Source organism: Triticum aestivum, chromosome 7B (genome assembly GCF_018294505.1).
Source record: "Triticum aestivum cultivar Chinese Spring chromosome 7B, IWGSC CS RefSeq v2.1, whole genome shotgun sequence".
NCBI lineage: Eukaryota > Viridiplantae > Streptophyta > Magnoliopsida > Poales > Poaceae > Triticum > Triticum aestivum.
The window spans coordinates 49,723,453-49,743,729 of record NC_057813.1 but is presented as its reverse complement, the minus strand read 5'-3'; positions in this window follow the sequence as shown (position 1 = coordinate 49,743,729).

Below are 20,277 nucleotides of genomic sequence, written 5' to 3'. Positions count from 1 at the left end.
TCTACTTGTCTCGTACGTGATGCCTATATATATGATCATTGCCTTGGATATCATCATGATTATTCAGTTTTCTATCAATTGCCCAACAGTAATTTGTTTACCCACTGTATGCTATTTTCAAGAGAGAAGCCTCTAGTGAAAACTATGGCCCTGGGTCTATTTATAATATATTTAAATCCAAAAATACCTTGCTTCAATTTTATTTACTTTATTTTATTTCGTATGTTTGTGCTATTTGTCTATCACTACGAGATTTGATCCTTGCAATTAACCGCTGAGGGATTGACAAGCCCTAGTTCATGTTGGGTGCAATTATTTGTTATTTTGTGTGTAGGTACTACTAACGAGGTGTTGCGTGGTTCTACTACTCAACTGATAACCTTGTTTCTTAACCGAGGGAAATACATATCTCTACTGTACTGCATCATCCTCTCCTCTTCGGGGAAATCCCAACGGAGCTCACAAGTAGGATTATAGGTGAATTCTAATGTGTGGCCGGCGCAGTATAAAACCCGCCATTGCTATGTTGGAGAAGTAGATCTAGTGTGTATTGATGGATCTACAATTTATGCATTTTCTCTTCATATACTATGTCCCATTGAACTAACTAGTTGTTGATTATGCATGTTTACCGGTATTTACACTTATCATTGTGAGCTTTACACATGTAGTATTTTATTTGAATTTTATTATTTTTCTTTGTTTTCTTGTGTCTACAGGTGTTTTGGAGCAACCTAGGACCAAGAACAATGAAAGGACCAAGGATGGGTTCGATATGGAGTCTACTAGGGGTTAGACTTAGCCATTTTGAAGGTTGGAAAAATTCATTTTTCCAAAGTGCTCCAAATCAAGATCTGAGACCGTAAATGGATGGACGTCGTTCATATGAATCAAACGAGCCCAAGAACGTCCAATTCCGATTTCTTACGAAGATTTGACGGTCGTTTTACCGAATGAGGATAGATCAAAAGACGGTATTCCGAACTATCGCACGCGGTCGTTTGACATGCAGAAATCTCTGATAATTGCCCTTCCAGGCAGGATTCTTCACCGATTTCTTCCTCGTTCGATCCCACGGGATCCTTGACTTGTAAAGAAGATATTGAGAGAGAATTTGGCTCATTGCGAGCCCTAGGATGAAGCCCATCAAGAGAGGAGGCTAGGAATGCTCCATATATATGATCCTCAACCCTAGCCGCTATCTCCATCCTCCACAACACATCTCATTCACCCACCCATCTCCATTGCTGCTCCACCACCAAGATAAGGAGGGACAACCACTGACGGTGTCCTAGACTAGGGAGTCCTGGCCTAGCCAGTCTAGTCCATGGGTCAGACTGATGGCCCGTAGAGGAGAAGAGACTCCGGAGGCCTCTAGCCCATTTCAACCGAAGGCTTGGCGTCTACTTCAAGTATATCTATTAGATTCAGCATGTAATCCCTATTTGGTAACCGGCCATGTGTAACCCTACATACCCCTGACGCCTATATAAACTAGAGGGTTTAGTCCTTACACTCACTCATCATCATCATTATCCCTAGGGTTTAGACCACAACTCACAATCTCAAGGTAGATCAACTCTGTACTTTGATACATCCATAATATAAGCAAGAGCAGGACGTGGGGTTTTATCTCCCTAAAGAGGGCCCGTGATACATCCATTTTGCATCATGTTTTCCTACTGTTATTTAAAATGTTTTTGATCATTATGACACTTTGTGATGCAATTCTAATCCCTTTTTTCTCTTAATTTACAAGATTTACATGAAGAGGGAGATTGTCGGCAGCTGGAATTCTGGACCTGAAAAAGCTATATAGGAGATACCTATTCTGCAAAAGTCCAAATGACCTGAAATTTCACGGAGAATTTTTATGAAATATATAAGAAATACTAGAGAAAACAAGTACCAAAGGGGCCCCACCAACTACCCACAAGGCAACATGGCGTGGCCACCCCTCTGGGCGCGCCCTTATGCCTTGTGGGGCGCCTGGCAGGCTTCCGGCCCCATCCTCTGCTATATGAAGGGTTTTGAATTAGAAAAAATCAAGAGAAGACTTTCGGGACGAGGCGCCGCCATCTCGAGGCGGAACCTGGGCAGGAGCACTTTAGCTCTTCGGCAGAGCGATTCCGCCGGGGACACTTCCCTTTGGGAGGGGTAAATCGAAGCCATGGACATCACCAACAACCCTCTCATCGTGGGAGGATCAATCCTCATCAACATCTTCACCAGCACCATCTCATCTCAAACCCTAGTTCATCTCTTGTATTCAATCTTTGTCTCAAAACCTCATATTGGTACCTGTGGGTTGCTAGTAGTGTTGATTACATCTTATAGTTGATGCTAGTTGGTTTATTTGTTGGAAGGTTATATGTTCAGAACCTTGATGATATTCAATACCCCTCTGATCTTGAACATGAATATGATTTGTGAGTAGTTACTTTTGTTCTTGGGGACATGGGAGAAGTCTGGTTATAAATAATCATGTGAATTTGGTATTCGTTCTATATTTTTATGATATGTATTGATAAGTCTCCATCGTATCTATAATTTTTGATTGTTTTCATGCCAATATTATAAAACTTTCACATACTTTTGGCAACATTTTATATGATTTTTTGGACTAACCTATTGATCTAGTGCCCAGTGCCAGTTCCTATTCGTTGCATGTTTTTTGTTTCACAGAATATCCATATCAAACTAAGTCAAAACGCGATAGAAATTTATGGAGAATTATTTTGGAATATTTTTGAATTTTGGGAGGTGGAATCAATGCAAACGGAGGCCCACGTCCTCCACAACCCATCAGGGCGCGCTGGGCACCCCCTGGCACGCCCAAGTGTCTTGTTCCCTCCCTGTAAGTCAGTTGGATCCCTTCTTTAGGCGCAAGAAATATAATTTATGGAAAAAATTGTGTAAAAATTTCAACGCAATCGGAGTTACATATCTCCGGGAATTTAAGAAATGGTGGAGGGCTAGAAAACAGGAATGCGAAACAGAAGAGAATAGAGAGGGAGATCCAATCTCAGAGGGGCTCCTGCCCCTCCGCCGCCATGGAGGCCATGGACCAGAGGGAGAAACCTTCTCCCATCTAGGGGGAGGCCAAGGAAGAAGAAGAAAGAGGGGGGCTCTCCCCCCTCTCTCCCGGTGGCGCCGGAACACCGCCGGGGCAAGGATCATGATGGCGATCTACATCAACAATCTTGCTACCGTCAACACCAACTTTCTCCCCCTCTATGCAATGGTGTATGATACGTCTCCAACGCATCTATAATTTTTTATTGTTCCATGCTGTTATATTATCATTCTTGGATGTTTTAAAATCATTTTATAGCAACCTTATATCATTTTTTGGACTAACCTATTGATATAGTGCCCAGTGCTAGTTGCTGTTTTTTTTGCTTGTTTTTCACTTTGGAGGAAGTCAATATCAAACGGAGTCGGAACACAATGAAACAATTTGGACAATTTTTATGGACCAGAACACCCAGGATGGGCCAGAGAAGTACCAGAGGGTTGCCCCTAGGGGGGCACAACCTACCTGGGCGTGCCTGGGGGCCCAGGCATGCCCTGGTGGTTTGTGCCCGCCTCGGTGGCCTCCTGCACCACCTCTTTGCCCTATAAATTGTCAAATATTCCAAAAAACCCGGGATACCCTAGATTAGAAGTTCCGTCGTCGCAAGCCTCTGTAGCCATGAAAAACCAATCTAGACCACGTTCCAGCACTCCACCGGAGGGGGAAGTCGTCGTCGGTGGCCATATTCATCATCCTGGCAGCCACCATGATGAGGAGGGAGTAGTCCATCATCGGGCCTTAGGGTTTTTACATGTAGCTATGTGTTTAATTTCCCTCTCTCGTGTTCTTTAGATGTCACAATCTTGATGTATCGCTGGCTTTGTTAATATAGTTGGATCATATGGTGTTTTCCCCTCTCTATCTTGTTGTGAATTGAGTTTTCCCTTTGAGATTTCATTTTATCGGATTGAATACTTTTATGGATTTGAGAACACTTGATGTATGTCTTGCTATGAATACCCGTGGTGACAATGGGGTATCATACTGATTCACTTGATATGTGTTATGGCACTCAACTCGCGGATTCCGGAGGTGACATTGGGGTAATCTATGCATAGGGGTTGATACATGTTCTCGTCTTTGTTTCTCCAGTAGAAATCTTGGGGCACTCTTTGAGATTCTTTGTGTTGGATTGAGTATTATGAATCTGAAATTGTTTGATGCATATCGTATAATCAACTCACGAATACTCGCGGTGACATTGTAGTATCTAGGTGACATTAGAGTTGGTTGATGTTTATCATATGGTGTTATTTTAGTACGAACTCTTGATTATATCGATTGGGAAGAATAGCTTGGTGTTAATTTAGTATGAACTCTAGGATAGATTGATCGAAAATAATAGCTTTGAGGTGGTTTCATACCATACAAACAATTTCTTCTTATGTTCTCCGCTAGATAAGAACTTTGGAGTGATTCTTCATCACACGTTGAGGGATGGTTATATGATCAAATTAGATTATCACTGTTGAGAGATTGTACTAGCGAAAGTACGAACCCTAGGCCTCATTTTCAAGCATTGCAATACCGTTTGTGCTCCGTTTTATCAATCGCTACCTTGCTGTTTTTTATTGTTCCTATTACAAAAATCAATATCTACTATCATTACTACACTTTTACCACCATCTCTTCTCCGAACTAGTGCACCTATACAAATTACCATTGTATTCGGTATGTTGGGGACACAAGAGACTTTTTATAATTTAGTTGCAGGGTTGTTTGAGAAGACCATCTTCATCCTACGCCTCCCACTGATTGATAAACCTTAAATCATCCACTTGAGGGAAATTTTCTACTGTCCTACAAAACTCTACGCTTGGAGGCCCAACACGAGTCTACAAGAATAAAGTTGCGTAATAGACATCAAGCTCTTTTCTGGTGCCATTGCCGGGGAGGTGAGTGCTTGAAGGTATATCTTTAGATCTTGCAATTGAATCTTTTAGTTTCTTTTTTATCACTAGTTTGGTTTATTAAAAGAAACTTACAAAAAAATGGAATTGAGGTTGCCTCATATTATTCGTCTCTATAATGTCTTTTGTGAAAATGATGGAAAAGAAAATTGTGCTCAATTGTTAGAAGAAGAATCATATAAAATGTTTAGCATAGAATCCATGAATGATGAGCATGATTGCAATGTTGCTAGTATGAATTCTTTGAATATCCATGATGCTAGTGATAGTCAAAGCCGTAAGCTTGGGGATGCTATGTTTGATGAAAATGCTATTTTTATTCCCCTAAGTTTTGATGTGAAAATTTGTTATAATGGTATCATGCCTTCTATTTATGATGATTACAATGATGAATGTGGGTTTGGAAGAGTGCCAACTCTAGGTAATTATCCCACTATTTTGGAGGGTATTGAATCTTATCACAATGTTGAAAGTGGATTTGGAGAGGTCATGACTTTATTTATTGATGAATCCACTATTTTGGAAGAGGTTTCAATTGACTATGATAACAAAGTTGCTATCTATGATGACTAGTGTGATGACATGTATTCTATAAAGAATAATTATAACCATGAAACTTCTCATCATGATTTTAATTTTCAATCCCATGATAGTTATTTTGTTGAGTTTGCTCCCACTACTATTCATGAGAAAAAATTTGCTTATGTGGAGAATAATAAAATTTCTATGCTTATGTATCATAAAAAGAATGCTTTATGTGATGGTTAGATCGTTGAATTCATTCTTGATGCTACTTAAAATTATTACGAAAGAGGAACATGTTCTTTTATATATTGCAATAATATCAAGTTTCCTCTCTATGTGTTAAAAGTTTTGAAGTTGCACTTGTACTGCCTTCCTATGCTAGTTGATTCTTGTTCACATAAATTGTTTGCTCACAAGATTCTTATGCATAGGAAGTGGGTTAGACTTAAATGTGCTTGCCATGTGATTCATGATGCTCTTGTTATGTTTCAATTCTTATCTTTTATGTGAGCATCATTGAAATCATCATGCCTAGCTAAAAGGAATTAAAGAAAAGCGCTTGTTGGGAGACAACCCAACACTTTTACCTACTTTTTTTGTATTCACATGATTATTCTACCGTAGTAATCATTTTTTATTTCTTTTGTTTCAATAAAGTGCCAAGAAAAGCCTTTGAGATAGTGTGGATGATAGTTGACTTGAATCTGTGCAAAAACAAAAACTTTTGCACTCAGTCTAGGAATTTTAAAAATGTACTTAAACGTTATTTTGATCTGAATTATTTACAGGTGATAGATATACAAATTAGCCACGTTGTCCTAATTTTTCAGAATTTTTCGAGTAGCATAAGTATGGTGGTTTTCCAGATCATTAAAGATTGTTCTGTTTTTGACAGATTCTGTTTTCAATGCATAGTTTACTTGTTTCCTAGTTTCTATGGCTTATATTGCTCAATATAAATTGTGGAAATGATAGGGTACGGTAGTCATTGATTGGAAACAATTATGAATCTTATCTTGACATTACCAAAGTGAATGATTTGTCTTTATCATACTAACTCATCTCACGAAGTTCTGTTAAGTTTTGTGTGATTGAAGTTTTCCAGTTTTGGGTGAGATATCGATATGAGGAGAATAAGGAGTGACAAGACCCTAAGCTTGGGGATGCCCAAGTCACCCCAAGTTAATATTCAAGGAATATCCAAGCAACTAAGCTTGGGGATGCCCTGGAAGGCATCCCCTCTTTCGTCTCCAACATTATCGGTAATCTTACTTGGGGCTATATTTTCATTTGTCACATGATATGAGTTTTGCTTGGAGTGTCATTTTATTTTGTGTTGATATGCTTGATGTTATTTAGAATACTGCTTTGCATCTTTTATTTCAATAAAAATTTCAAGTATAGCCTTTGCAATGCTTATTGTGCAAGTCTATATGTGGCTGTTTCAAAACAGAAAGTTTATCATTGTTGCAAACATTCTCTAGAAAAGTCAGAATGTGATAAAATGTTCAAAAATTTTGTACAATAACCTATGATAAATTTTCTACAGTGTGGTAAGTTTTTAGAATTTTTTAGTTAGGGAAGTATGATGAATATTGCACTCTTTACAGACTGTTCTGTTTAGACAGATTGCTGTTATGTTTGCATTGTTTGCATATGTTTGCTTGTTTAATGATTCTATTTGAGGATAGGAGTATTAAATATGCAGACCCATTTAGGAGGCAATGTTAAATAATAATTTTAGTGATTTGCTACAGTATAGAATGATAAGGTTTTGCATTTATTTATACTAACTTATCTCACGAGTTCTTGTTGAGTTTTGTGTGGATGAAGTTTTTGAGGTTTAGGGAAACCGTGATATGAGAGGAATTAAGGAGACACAAAATCTCGAGATTGGGGATGCCAAAGGCATCCCAAACTAACATTTCAAGAAGTCTCAAGCATCTAAGCTTGGGGATGCCCCGGTAGGCATCCCACCTTTCTTATTCAACAATTATCGGTTAATATCGGTTGAGCCTAAGTTTTTGCTTGTTCACATGAGTTGTGCTAGTCCTGGAATGCCATTTTGTTTTGCTTGCTGTTTAATAAAATATTTAGATCTAAAAGTTTTTAAATAAGAGAGAGTCCTCAAATAGCTACCCATTTACTTAACTACTCGTTTGATCTTCACTTATATATTTTTGGAGTAGTTTATCATTCACTCTCATGCTTCACTTAGATTATTTTGAGATATGAAAATTTTTATGCTCATGTTCCGCAGTTAAATTTATTTGATCTTGTCAAGAGCAATTGCAACATATGAAACTAGTCCCAAAGTGATAGATATTCAAGAGGGATATAACAAAAACTTTCATGAAGATCATTGGACAAATTAAACTTGATTCTTTGTAATTGTTTTGCGATATGATGATATAATATGTGAGTCATGTTGATCAGTAATTGTGCTTTAGTAAGAATATTGGTGTTAAGGTTTGTGATTCCCTATGCAAGCACGAAAGTAAATAGTTATGCAATGAAATTACATCCTACTTGTGGTGCATTATTCGGTGTTAGTTATGCTTAATGCTCACTTATGTGACTTTTCATTTCTTGGTTGGATGCTTCTCAATCTTTTGCTAGCCTTCACTTGTGCTAAGTAGAAATACTACTTGTGCATCCCAAAACCTTAAACCCAGTTTTGCCATATGAGTCCACTATACCTACCTATATTCGGTATTTCCATGCCGTTCTAAGCAAATTTGTATGTGCCATCTCTAATCTTCAAAATAAAATTTCTTTTTGCGTGCTCGTACCGCTCATGAAGCGGCAGGGGGTGGCCAATATTGTCCATGCTAGATGGGTTGCTCTCAAGATGAGTGTTTATTCACTTGTCATTGCATGAGGGTGCGGCAAAGGTATTAGGGATGCCCAGTCCCGAAATGAAAAATAAATTTACTTTATGTTGTCAAATAATAAATTCCTTGGAAAGTTTTGGTTTGGAGGGCACCCGTGGATACAGCTAGCCATGAATTGTAAAAGAATGGTGGAAAAAGGAATAAACTTTATTTTCTGTTTGTGAACCGCCCATGATATATCTCGCATAGAAAGTGTTGGGAATTACTTAGTTTTTTGGTTGACGGGAAAAGTATGCCTCTCAAAATGTTTTTATCTCTCAATTTAATCTTTGATCTCTGGCACCTCTACAAATCCCTACTTCCTTCTGCGAAGGGTCTTTCTATTTACTTTATGCAATTTTTATTTTTTGAGTCTCCATCTTCTCTTATAAGCACCAACTAAGGGGCAATATGATCGTACTTGAGCATTGGATGTAGATAATATGCGAATGTGTTTCATGTGTACTTGAGCATGATGGGCTAGGAATAACTTGCTTTAGTGTTGATATTTTGAAAGACATGGTTGCTTGTTGATATGCTTGAGTATTGAAATCTTCATGTCAAAACTAGACTATTGCTTTGAACCATATAAAAGTCCATATGTCCATGCTACAAAAGAAAATAATGTGATGAACATGATAGGCAGCATTCCACATTAAAAATTCTGTTTTTATCATTTACCTACTAGAGGACGAGCAGGCATTAAGCTTGGGGATGCTGATGCGTCTCCAAAGTATCTATAATTTTTTTATTGTTCCATGCTATTATATTATCATTCTTGGATGTTCTACAATCATTATAGGAACTTTATATCATTTTTTGGGACTAACCTATTGACATAGTGCCTAGTGCAAGTTGCTGTTTTTTGCTTGTTTTTCACTTCGTAGGAAATCAATATCAAACGGAATCCAAACATAGTGAAACTTTTTAGAGAAATTTTATGGACCAGAATACCCAAGATGGGCCAGAGAAGTACCAGAGGGGTGCCCCAAGGGGGGCACAACCCACCGGGGCGCGCCTGGCCTCCCGCGCCGCCTCTTCGCCCTATAAATTGTCAAATATTCCAAAAACCCTCAGGATAACCCTAGATCAGAAGTTTCACTGCAGCAAGCCTCTATAGCCACGAAAAACCAATCTAGACCCCGTTTCGACACTTCGCCAAAGGGAGAAATCATCACCGATGGCCATCTTCATCATCTCGGCGGCCACCATGATGACGAGGGAGTAGTCCACCCTCGGGGCTGAGGGTTTTTACCAGTAGCTATGTGTTTAATCTCTCTCTCTCTCTCTCGTGTTCTCGATATGTCACGATCTTGATGTATTGCGGGCTTTGTTAACATAGTTGGATCATATGGTGTTTCCCCCTCTCTATCTTGTTGTGAATTGAGTTTTCCCTTTGAGATTTTGTTTATCGGATTAAATAATTTTATGGATTTGAGAACACTTGATGAATGTCTTGCTATGAACACCCGTGGTGACAATGGGGTATCATATTGATTCACTTGATATGTGTTTTGGCACTCAGCTCGCAGATTCCCGAGGTGACATTGGGCTAATCTATGCATAGGGGTTGATGCACGTTCTCATCTTTGTTTCTTTGGTAGAAATCTAGGGGCACTCTTTGAGGTTCTTGGTGTTGGATTGAGTATTATGAATCTAAAATGGTTTGATGCATATCGTAAAATCAACTCACAGATTCTCGCGGTGACATTGGAGTATCTAGGTGACATTTGAGTTGGTTGATGTGTATCATATGGTGTTATTTTAGTATGAACTCTTGATTAGATCGATCAAAAAGAATAGCTTGGTGGTATTTTAGTACGAACTCTAGGTAGATTGATTGGAAAGAATAGCTTTGAGGTGGTTTCGTACCCTACAAACAATTTCTTATTATGTTCTCCGCTAGATAAGAACTTTGGAGTGATTCTTCTTCACACATTGAGGGATGGTTATATGATCCAATTAGATTAGCGCTGTTGAGATATTGCACTAGCGAAAGTACGAACCCTAGCCTCATTTTCAAGCATTGCAATACCATTTGTGCTCAATTTTATCAATCGCTACCTTGTTGTTTTTTATTGTTCCTATTACAAAAATCAATATCTACTATCGTTACTATTTTTACTATCATCTCTTCGCCGAACTAGTGCACCTATACAAATTACCATTGTATTTGGTTTGTTCAGGAAACAAGAGACTTTTTGTTATTTGGTTGTATTGTTGTTTGAGAGAGACCATATTCATCCTACACCTCCCATGGATTGATAAACCATAGGTCATCCACTTGAGGGAAATTTGCTACTGTCCTACAAAACTCTGTGCTTGGAGGCCCAACAAGAGTATACAAGAATAAAGTTGCATAGTAGACATCAGTGTAACACCTCTTATCCCCGCTGTAATCTCTACTTAAACATGGTGCTCAATGCTATATATTATTTCCCAATGATCTATGGCTATCTTATGATGTTTGAGTAGATCCGTTTTGTCCTATGGGTTGATAGATGATCATGATTGGTTTGAATTGTATATTTTATTTTGGTTCTATCCTACAATGCCCTCTATGTCGCACAAACGTGAGGGATCCCCGCTGTAGGGTGTTGTAATAACTTCATGGTTTTCTTATGGTGGGTGGCACGAGTGACAGGAGCACAGACCAGAGTTTGGGGTCATCGCGTATTGGATAAAGAGGACTTGATACTTAATGCTTTGGTTGGGTTTTACGACCTTAATAATCTTTAGTAGTTGCGGATGCCTGCTTGAGTTCCAATCATAAGTGCATATGATCCAAGTAGAGAAAGTATGTTAGCTCATGCCTCTCCCTCATATAAAATTGCAACAATGATCACTAGTTTAGTTATTGATCACCTAGGGACAAATGACTTTCTTGTTGAAAAAAGCTTCTACTTTTATTGTCTTGCATTTTACTTGTAGTTTATTCTTGCAAAGTACTTCTAGTTTTATTCTTGCGAACTTAACCCATCACCTACAAAATAGTTTTATACTTGTTCTAGGTAAAGCAAACGTCAATTGTGCGTAGAGTTGTATCGGTGGTTGATAGAACTTGAGGGAATATTTGTTCTACCTTTAGCTCCTCATTGGGTTTGACACTCTTATTTATCAAAAAAGGCTACAAATGATCCCCTATAATTGTGGGTTATCAAGACCTTTTTTTGGCGCCGCTTCCGTCGAGCAATAGCGTGGGGTCAATATTCTCGTGTGTGCTTGTTTGCTTTATCACTAAGTAGTTTTTATTTTCTGTTCTAAGTTGTTCTCTATCTTTAGTTATGGATATGGAACACGAAATACCAAAAAAATAGTGGTACTTGCTACTCATGGAGGTGGGGAACCTCCTAAAACCCTTCATGCTCTTTATAAAAATATTAAACACTACTTTCATAATCCTGAGAAAACCCCATTCAACATGAGAAAGGGAGACATGTTGGATCAACGTGAATATTTTAGGGATTATCGCTTGACACAAAAAGGGAAACTGTTATGGGATCATATTGATATGTTGCATTTGTCTGCTCGGGATTTATGCTTGAGACATTATTATACTTGTTGCTCTAGGATGAGGTCTCCACACCTTCCCTTTTTCATGCAAATTTAATGATAATAAAACCTTATCTTCTTATGCTAATGGTAGATATGATTACTGTGATGTGGAGTTAATAGAAGAATTTGTTGCTTTTAAGGGTGCTTATGAAATTGAATCTATGTTTAAAAGGTATGAAGATTTTGATGATTCCATTTATAGACTTGAAAATTTTGCTATACTTAAATATTGTCATGAGAATTACAATTCTGATATTGGTGTATTTCTTGAGAAAGTCTTCACTGTCCAAGAAGAGACTAATATTTTGTATGACCCTATGGAAGAAGGAATTGATTAAACTGTGAGCTCATTGGATGAAAAAGATGACGAGGAGAGCGAAGAACAAAAGTAGGAAGAGCCGATTAGCTACCCGTGGCCAACTTATAATGAGTGTAACTCTTCAACTCATACATTATTTAATCTCCCTTTATGCTTACCGAAGATTGAATGCTACAATAATTGCTACGATCCCGTTGATTCATTTGAAGTATTCCTTTTTGATGAACTCGATGCTTGCTATGCTTGTGGCCAAGATTCCAATATGAATTATGCCTATGGAGATCAAGTTGCTATAGTTCCTTATGTTAAGAATGAAATTGTTGCTATTGCACCCACACATGATAGTCCTATTATCTTTTTGAATTCTCCAAACTATAGTATATCAGAGAAGTTTGCACTTATTAACGATTACATTGATGGGTTGCCTTTTACCGTTGCACATGATGATTTTGATGAATATAATATGCATGTAATTTCTTCTCCTACTTGCAATTATTATGAGAGAGGAACTATATCTCCACCTCTCTATGTTTCCAACACGATAAAATTGCAAGAAACTGCTTATGTTATGTATTGGCCTTTACTAGATGTGCATGAATTGTTCTTTTATGACACGCCGATGCGTAGGGAGAGAGTTAGACTTCATCATTTCAAGATATATGTTGCTTTGTGCTCACTACTAAATGCAAAATCATTGTTAATTAAAATTGGCTTTGATATACCTTGGGATCCGGGTGGATCCATTACTTGAGCACTTTATGCCTAGCTTAATGGCTTTAAAGCAAGCGCTGCCAGGGAGACAACCCAGAAATTTTAGGAAGTCGTTTTATCCTGTTGAGTGATTTAAAGTTTGAAAACAAAAAATATAGAGGGGAACTTAAAACTTCATAAAAAGAAAAGTGAAAATGAGAAAGACGAGTACCATGGAAGTGGGGGATATCCTTGAACTTTGTTCCTACCCATGGGAAATTGTGAATCTCGATTACAAAAACTTTTCAATAAAAATAATTACGTCCATGCACAAATCCATTCTATCATAAAAATAATGTGCCAAGATTGTCCTTCAGGATGATTAGATTGCTTGTTGGTATGTGCGGTGCAAAAACAGAAACTTTGGCTGTAGTGCGCGATTTTACATTTTTTACTGGAACGTCGAAAGTTTCTGTAACTTTTTTACTGCTATAATTTTTTTATTTTTTCCTAGTTTTTCAGAAGTTTTGTAGTACCAAAAGTATGGTCAAAGTTCAGATTGCTAGACTGTCCAGTTTTTGAAAGATTCTAATTTTTATGCATTGTTTTGCTTGTTTTGACGAAACTATCGATTCTATCTGTGGTATAAGCCATGGAAAAGTTACGATACAGTAGCTACAATGCAGTAACAAAATATGAATTGGTTTGCAACAGTACTTAAAGTAGTGATTTGCTTTATTATAGTAACGGATCTCACCAGTTTTCTGTTAAGCTTTGTGTGGATGAAGTGTTCAAAGATCGAGGAGGTCTCGATATGAGGAGAAGAAGGAGAGGCAATGGTTCAAGCTTGGGGATGCCCAAGGTACCCCAAGTAAATATCCAAGGAGACTCAAGCGTCTAAGCTTGGGGATTCCCCAGAAGGCATCCCATCTTTCTTCAACAAGTATCGGTATTTTGTGTCGTTCATGTGATATGTGTAAATCTTGGAGCATCTTTTGTGTTTAGTTTTAATTTTTCTTTTATGAACCATGCTGGTATGAGATAGTCCATGGTTGATTTATAGAACGCTCATTGCACTTCACTTATATCTTTTGAGTATGGCTTTATAAAATGCTTCATGTGATTCACTTATATCATTTGAAGTTTGGATTGCATGTTTCTCTTCACATAGAAAACCGTTATTCGTAGAATGATATTTTGCTTCACTTTTATTTGTTAGAGCATGGTATTTTGTAGAAAGAATTAAACTCTCTTGCTTCACTTATATCTATTTAGAGAGTCAACAGGAATTGGTCAATTGCATGGTTAGTCGTAAAATCCTACATAAAACTTTTGGATCACTTAATATGATATGTTTGATTCCTTGCAATAGTTTTGCGATATAGAGATGATAATATGTGGGAGGTACTAGTAAACGGTTTTGGTTAGTAAGAATATTGGTGTTATGGTTTGTGATTCCCGAAGCATGCACGTATAGTCTCTCATTATGCTATGAAGTTGGAGCATGATTTATTATTGATTTTCTTCCTTATGAGTGGCAGTCGGTGACGAGCGATGGTTTTTTCCTACCAATATATCCCCCTAGGGGCATGTATAGTAGTACTTTGGTTCGAGGGCTAATAAACTTTTGCAATAAGTATATGAGTTCTTTATGACTAATGTGATCAATCCATGGATTATACACACTCTTACCTTTATGCAATTTGCTAGCCTCTATGGTAGCGTGCATTGCCCTTTCTCACCTCGAGAGTCGGTGCAAACTTCGCCGGTGCATCCAAACCCCGTGATATGATACGCTCTATCACACATAAGACTTATTATATCTTCCTCAAAACAGCCACCAAACATATCTATTATGGCCTTTCCACAACCATTCTGAGATATATTGCCATGCAACTTCCACCGCTTCCATTTTGATAACTTGAGCATTCATTGTCATATTGCTTTGCATGATCATATAGCTGACATAGTATTTGTGGCTCATCCACCATTCATCATTTTTATACATGTTATGCTAGGTCATTGATCATCTTGGTACAGTGCCATAGGCATTCATATAGAGTCATATTTTGTTCTAGGTATCGAGCTGTAATTTTTATTTCTTTTGACTTGTAAGTAATAGAAGTGTGATGATCATCATTATTCATTATTAGAGCATGTCCCAGTGAGGAAAGGATGATGGAGACTATGATTCCCCCACAAGTCAGGATGAGGCTTCAGACAAATATAAAAAAAGAAAAAAGTGAGGCCAAAAAGAGCCCAAGAAAAAATAAAAAATAAAAAAATGAGAGAAAAGAGAGAAGGGGCATGCAAATACCACACTTGTGATTCAAAGTAGCACCATGTTTTCATATAGAAAGTCTCCTTTGTTTTCACTTTCATATACTAGTGGGAATTTTTCATTGTAGAGTTAGATGCACACCCCCTTAATTTTTAGTTTGAGCTTTCATACACTTATAACTCTTAGTGCATTCGTTGCATGGCAACCCCTACTCCTCGCATTGATATCAATTGATGGGCATATCCATAGCTCGTTGGTCAGTTGCGCCAATGTGAGACTTTCTTACTCTTTTTCCTACTCTATATTTACCCCTATCATCATACTCTATTCCACCTGTAGTGCTATATCCATGGCTCACGCTCATGTATTGCGTGGGAGTTGAAAAGGCTGAAGCGCGTTAAAAAGTATGAACCAATTTCTCGGCTTGTCATCGGGGTTGTGCATGATAAATACTTTGTGTTAAGAAGACAGAGCATGACAAGACTATATGATTTTGTAGGGATAGCTTTCTTTAGCATTGATATTCTGAAAGACATGGTTGTTTGTTGGGATGCCTGAGTATTGATGTCTTTATGTCAAATTATAGACATTTACTTTGAATCATTTGTGTCTAAATATTCATGCCATGATTAGATATATGATCAGGATTATGTTAGCTAGCATTCCACATAAAAAATTATGATTTTATCATTTACCTACTCGAGGACAAGTAGGAATTGAGCTTGGGGATGCGGATACGTCTCCATCGTATCTACAATTTTTGATTGTTTCATGCCAATGTTATACAACTTTCACATAATTTTGGGAACATTTTATATGATTTATTGGACTAACCTATTGATCCAGTGCCCAGTGTCAGTTCCTTTTTGTTGCATGTTTTTTGTTTCACAGAATATCCATATCAAACAAAGTCCAAACGCGATAGAAATTTACGAAGAATTATTTTGGAATATTTGTAATTTTTGGGAGGTGGAATCAACGCAAACAGAGGCCCATAGCCTCCACAACCCATCAGGGCGCGCCGGGCACCCCTGGTGCGCCCATGTGTCTTGTGCCCTTCCCGTAAGTTGGTTGGAGCCCTTCTTTGGGCGCACCAAAGATAATTTATGGAAAAAAATTGTGTAAAAATTTCAGTGCAATCGGAGTTACCACTACAAAAAAAAGACACATCCGTGACATTTTGGGCCGAACAATTTTTTTTTCTGTCATACTTATGACACTTCTATGACAATAATTGTGACAAAACCCGGTATCATCATAGATGTGGTGGGCTCCTACTTCTATGAAAAAAATCATGATAGAAAATGGCCTTTTCGTCCTGGGCGGGCTGGAGATGCAACTGCATGACATTCTTTGGGTCGTCCATGACGGAAAAAATCATGGTAGAAGCAAGGGCAAGGAACATATTGGGGTGTTCCCGGTTACGGTGGGTGGTCCGGGGCCGAGCGATACGCATTTCTCTCGTACACGTACGCGCGTGTGTGCGAGGCGTTGGGCTCTAACTGAACCCGAGCGAGGCGTTGGGCTCTAACTGAACCCGAGCGATTGCACTGCAGGCTACGCGTTACTGAACCCGAGCGATCGATCGATGGCTATTAACTGAACCCAATCGAGCGATTCCATAGGTACTGCTGCTAACTGAAACCGAACGATGCTGCCTCTAGATGAATAGTGAGCATTGCTGGGGGGGGGGGTTGGATGAACAGTGAGCGGTGCGCGTGGATGAACAGGACCCCGTGATGTTGCCTCTGGATGAACAGGACCCCGATCGATTGAGCTGATTGGGGCTGGATGAACAGGACCCCGTAGAGGGCTGGATGAACAGGACGACCCCGTGGAGGGCTGGATGAACAATAGAAGGTGGAGGGGTGGATGAACAGTAGCCCGTGGACGGGTGGTTGAACAGGAACCCGTTGAGAGGGGTGGTTGAACAGTAGCCGATGGAGTAGCGCGTGGTGGAGGCTGGATGAACAGGAGCCGACGAACAGTCGCAGGTGGAGGCTGGAGGAGGTCGACGGTGGATGAACAGTAGCCCGTGGAGGCTGGAGGAGGTCGACGGTGGAGATGAACAGTATCCCGTGGAGTCCTATTTTGCGGTACGCCACACCCCTCCCGATGAACAGGATCCTGTTTCGACCGTAGCGCTCCAACACAAGTCCGTTTCGTCCGTTTTGCGGTATGCCACACCCCTCCCGATCAACAGGACCCCATTTCTACCATAGGAGGTCCAACACAAGTCTGTCTCCTCTGTTTTGCGGTACGCCATACCCCTCCCAATGAATAGGATCCTGTTTCGAACGTGGTCGGTCGAACACAAGGCTGTTTCCTCCGTTCTGCGACGCCATGCCTAGTTTCCATCGCCTGTTCCGTCCAAGCCCTCCCGATGAACATGATGACGCATTTCGTTCTAGCCTAGCCGGTTGGCTCCCCATGAACACGCAACGACATTGTTTCTCCATTCCGACCCAGCCATGTACACGAGCCCTAGTCGTACGTATGCGCGAGTAGGCGTTCGAGACCCCGCCTGTATGTACGTACGTGGCCGTATTTACTTTCTTGCACCCATGCCGATGTACGTACGTGTACATGCTATGTGCGCGCCTGAACTACGACACGTGCGCGCCTCTACATCGACTAGTATGTACGTACACGTTCGTGACCAGAATGACAACGCTACGTACGCTTCGACCAGGTGGGTCCCGACTATCAGGCACTTCCTTGCGTGCGAAGATGTAGCTGGTGGGGCCCAACACTCAGGGGGGCGAATCGTTTTTTTGCCTGGACACACTTCCTTGCGTGCAAAGATGTAGCTGGTGGGTCCCAGCAGTCAGGAAGGGAAACGTTTTTTCACGAAATACGGTGGCCCAACCGGTGGGTCCCCGCTGTCAGGTGGAGGAATAATTATTTTGCGCGTAATAAGGAGGCACTTCCTTGCGGCCATCATGGACCCAGCTGCCAGCCTCTCCATGTACAGTACTCTTCCGATGGAAGTCGTTCCTTGACCACGTTGACCATGCCACGCGGAGAGCACCAGGGCGGTGGACGACGGCGAGGCCTAGGAAGGGGACGTCGCGGAGTCGGGGAAGACACGGCAGTGGAAGCCCGCATGGAGAGGAGTACGAAGGTTCACTGGTTCGACTGTGGTGTGAGGCTGCCGTCGCTGCAGGACCTAGCCAGCGATGGGAATAGTAGGGGGCGGTGAGGCCTGATACGTCTCCAACGTATCTATAATTTATGAAGCATTTGTGCTATTTTATTATCTGTTTTGAATGATTATGGGCTTTATTATACACTTTTATATTACTTTTGGGACTAACCTATTAACCGGAGGCCCAGCCCATATTGCTGTTTTATTGCCTGTTTCAGTATTTCGAAGAAAAGGAATATCAAACGGAGTCCAAATGGAATGAAACCTTCGGCATCGTGATTTTTTGGAAGAATATCATCCTGGAGGCTTGGAGATCAAGTCAGAAGATCCTCAAGGAGCCCAGGATATAGCCCCCCCTACAGGGCGTAGCCCCCTGTCTCTTGGACCCCTCGAGCACCCCCGACCGACTTATTTCACCTATATAAGCCTACGTACCCTAAAACCATTGAATATCAAGATAGATCGGGAGTTCCGCCGCCGCAAGCCTCTGTAGCCAGCAAAAACCTCTCGGGAGCCCGTTCCGGCACCTTGCCGGAGGGGGATCCATCACCGGTGTCCATCTTCATCATCCCGACGCTATCCATGACGAGGAGGGAGTAGTTCACCCTCGGGGCTGAGGGTATGTACTAGTAGCTATGTGTTTGATCTCTCTCTCTCGTGTTCTCTCTCGTGTTCCCTCTATGGCACGATCTTGATGTATCCCGAGCTTTGCTATTGTAGTTAGATCTTATGATGTTTCTTCCCCTCTACTCTCTTGTGATGAATTGAGTTTTCCCCTTTGAAGTTATCTTATCGGATTGAGTCTTTTATGAGAACACTTGATGTATGTCTTGTCGTGCTTATCTGTGGTGACAATGGGATATCATGTGCCTCTTGATGTATGTTTTGGTCACCAACTTGCGGGTTCCGCCCATGAACCTATGCATAGGGGTTGGCACACGTTCTTGACTCTCCGGTAGAAACTTTGGGGCACTCTTTGAAGTACTTTGTGTTGGTTGAATAGATGAATCTGAGATTGTGCGATTCATATCGTATAATCATGCCCACGGATACTTGAGGTGACAATGGAGTATCTAGGTGACATTAGGGTTTTGGTTGATTTGTGTCTTAAGGTGTTATTCTAGTACGACCTCTTGAATAGATTGATCCGAAAGAATAACTTTGAGGTGGTTTGGTACCCTACCATAATCTCTTCGTTTGTTCTCCGCTATTAGTGTCTTTGGAGTGACTCTTTATTGCATGTTGAGGGATTGTTATATGATCTATCTATGTTATTATTGTTGAGAGAACTTGCACTAGTGAAAGTATGAACCCTAGGCCTTGTTTCCTATCATTGCAATACCGTTTACGCTCACTTTTACCACTTGTTATCTTCTGTTTTTACAATTTCAGATTACAAATACCTTTATCTACCATCCATATTGCACTTGTATCACCATCTCTTCGCCGAACTAGTGCACCTATACAATTTACCATTGTATTGGGTGTGTTGGGGACACAAGAGACTCTTTGTCATTTTGTTGCAGGGTTGTTTGAGAGAGACCATCTTCATCGTACGCCTCCTACGGATTGATAAACCTTAGGTCATCCACTTGAGGAAATTTTCTACTCTCCTACAAACCTGTGCACTTGCAGGCCCAACAACGTCTACAAGAAGAAGGTTGTGTAGTAGACATCAAGCTCTTTTCTGGCACCGTTGCCGGGGAGGCTAGGTAAAGGGCACTCACTCACACCCCGTCAACTAAGCTCTTTTCTGGCGCCGTTGCCAGGGAGGTGAGTGCTTGAAGTTATATCTTTAGATCTTGCAATCGAATCTTTTTGTTTCTTGTTTTATAACTAGTTTAGTTTAGAAAAGAAAACTACAAAAAAATGGAGTTAAGTTTGTCTCGTACGCTTCATC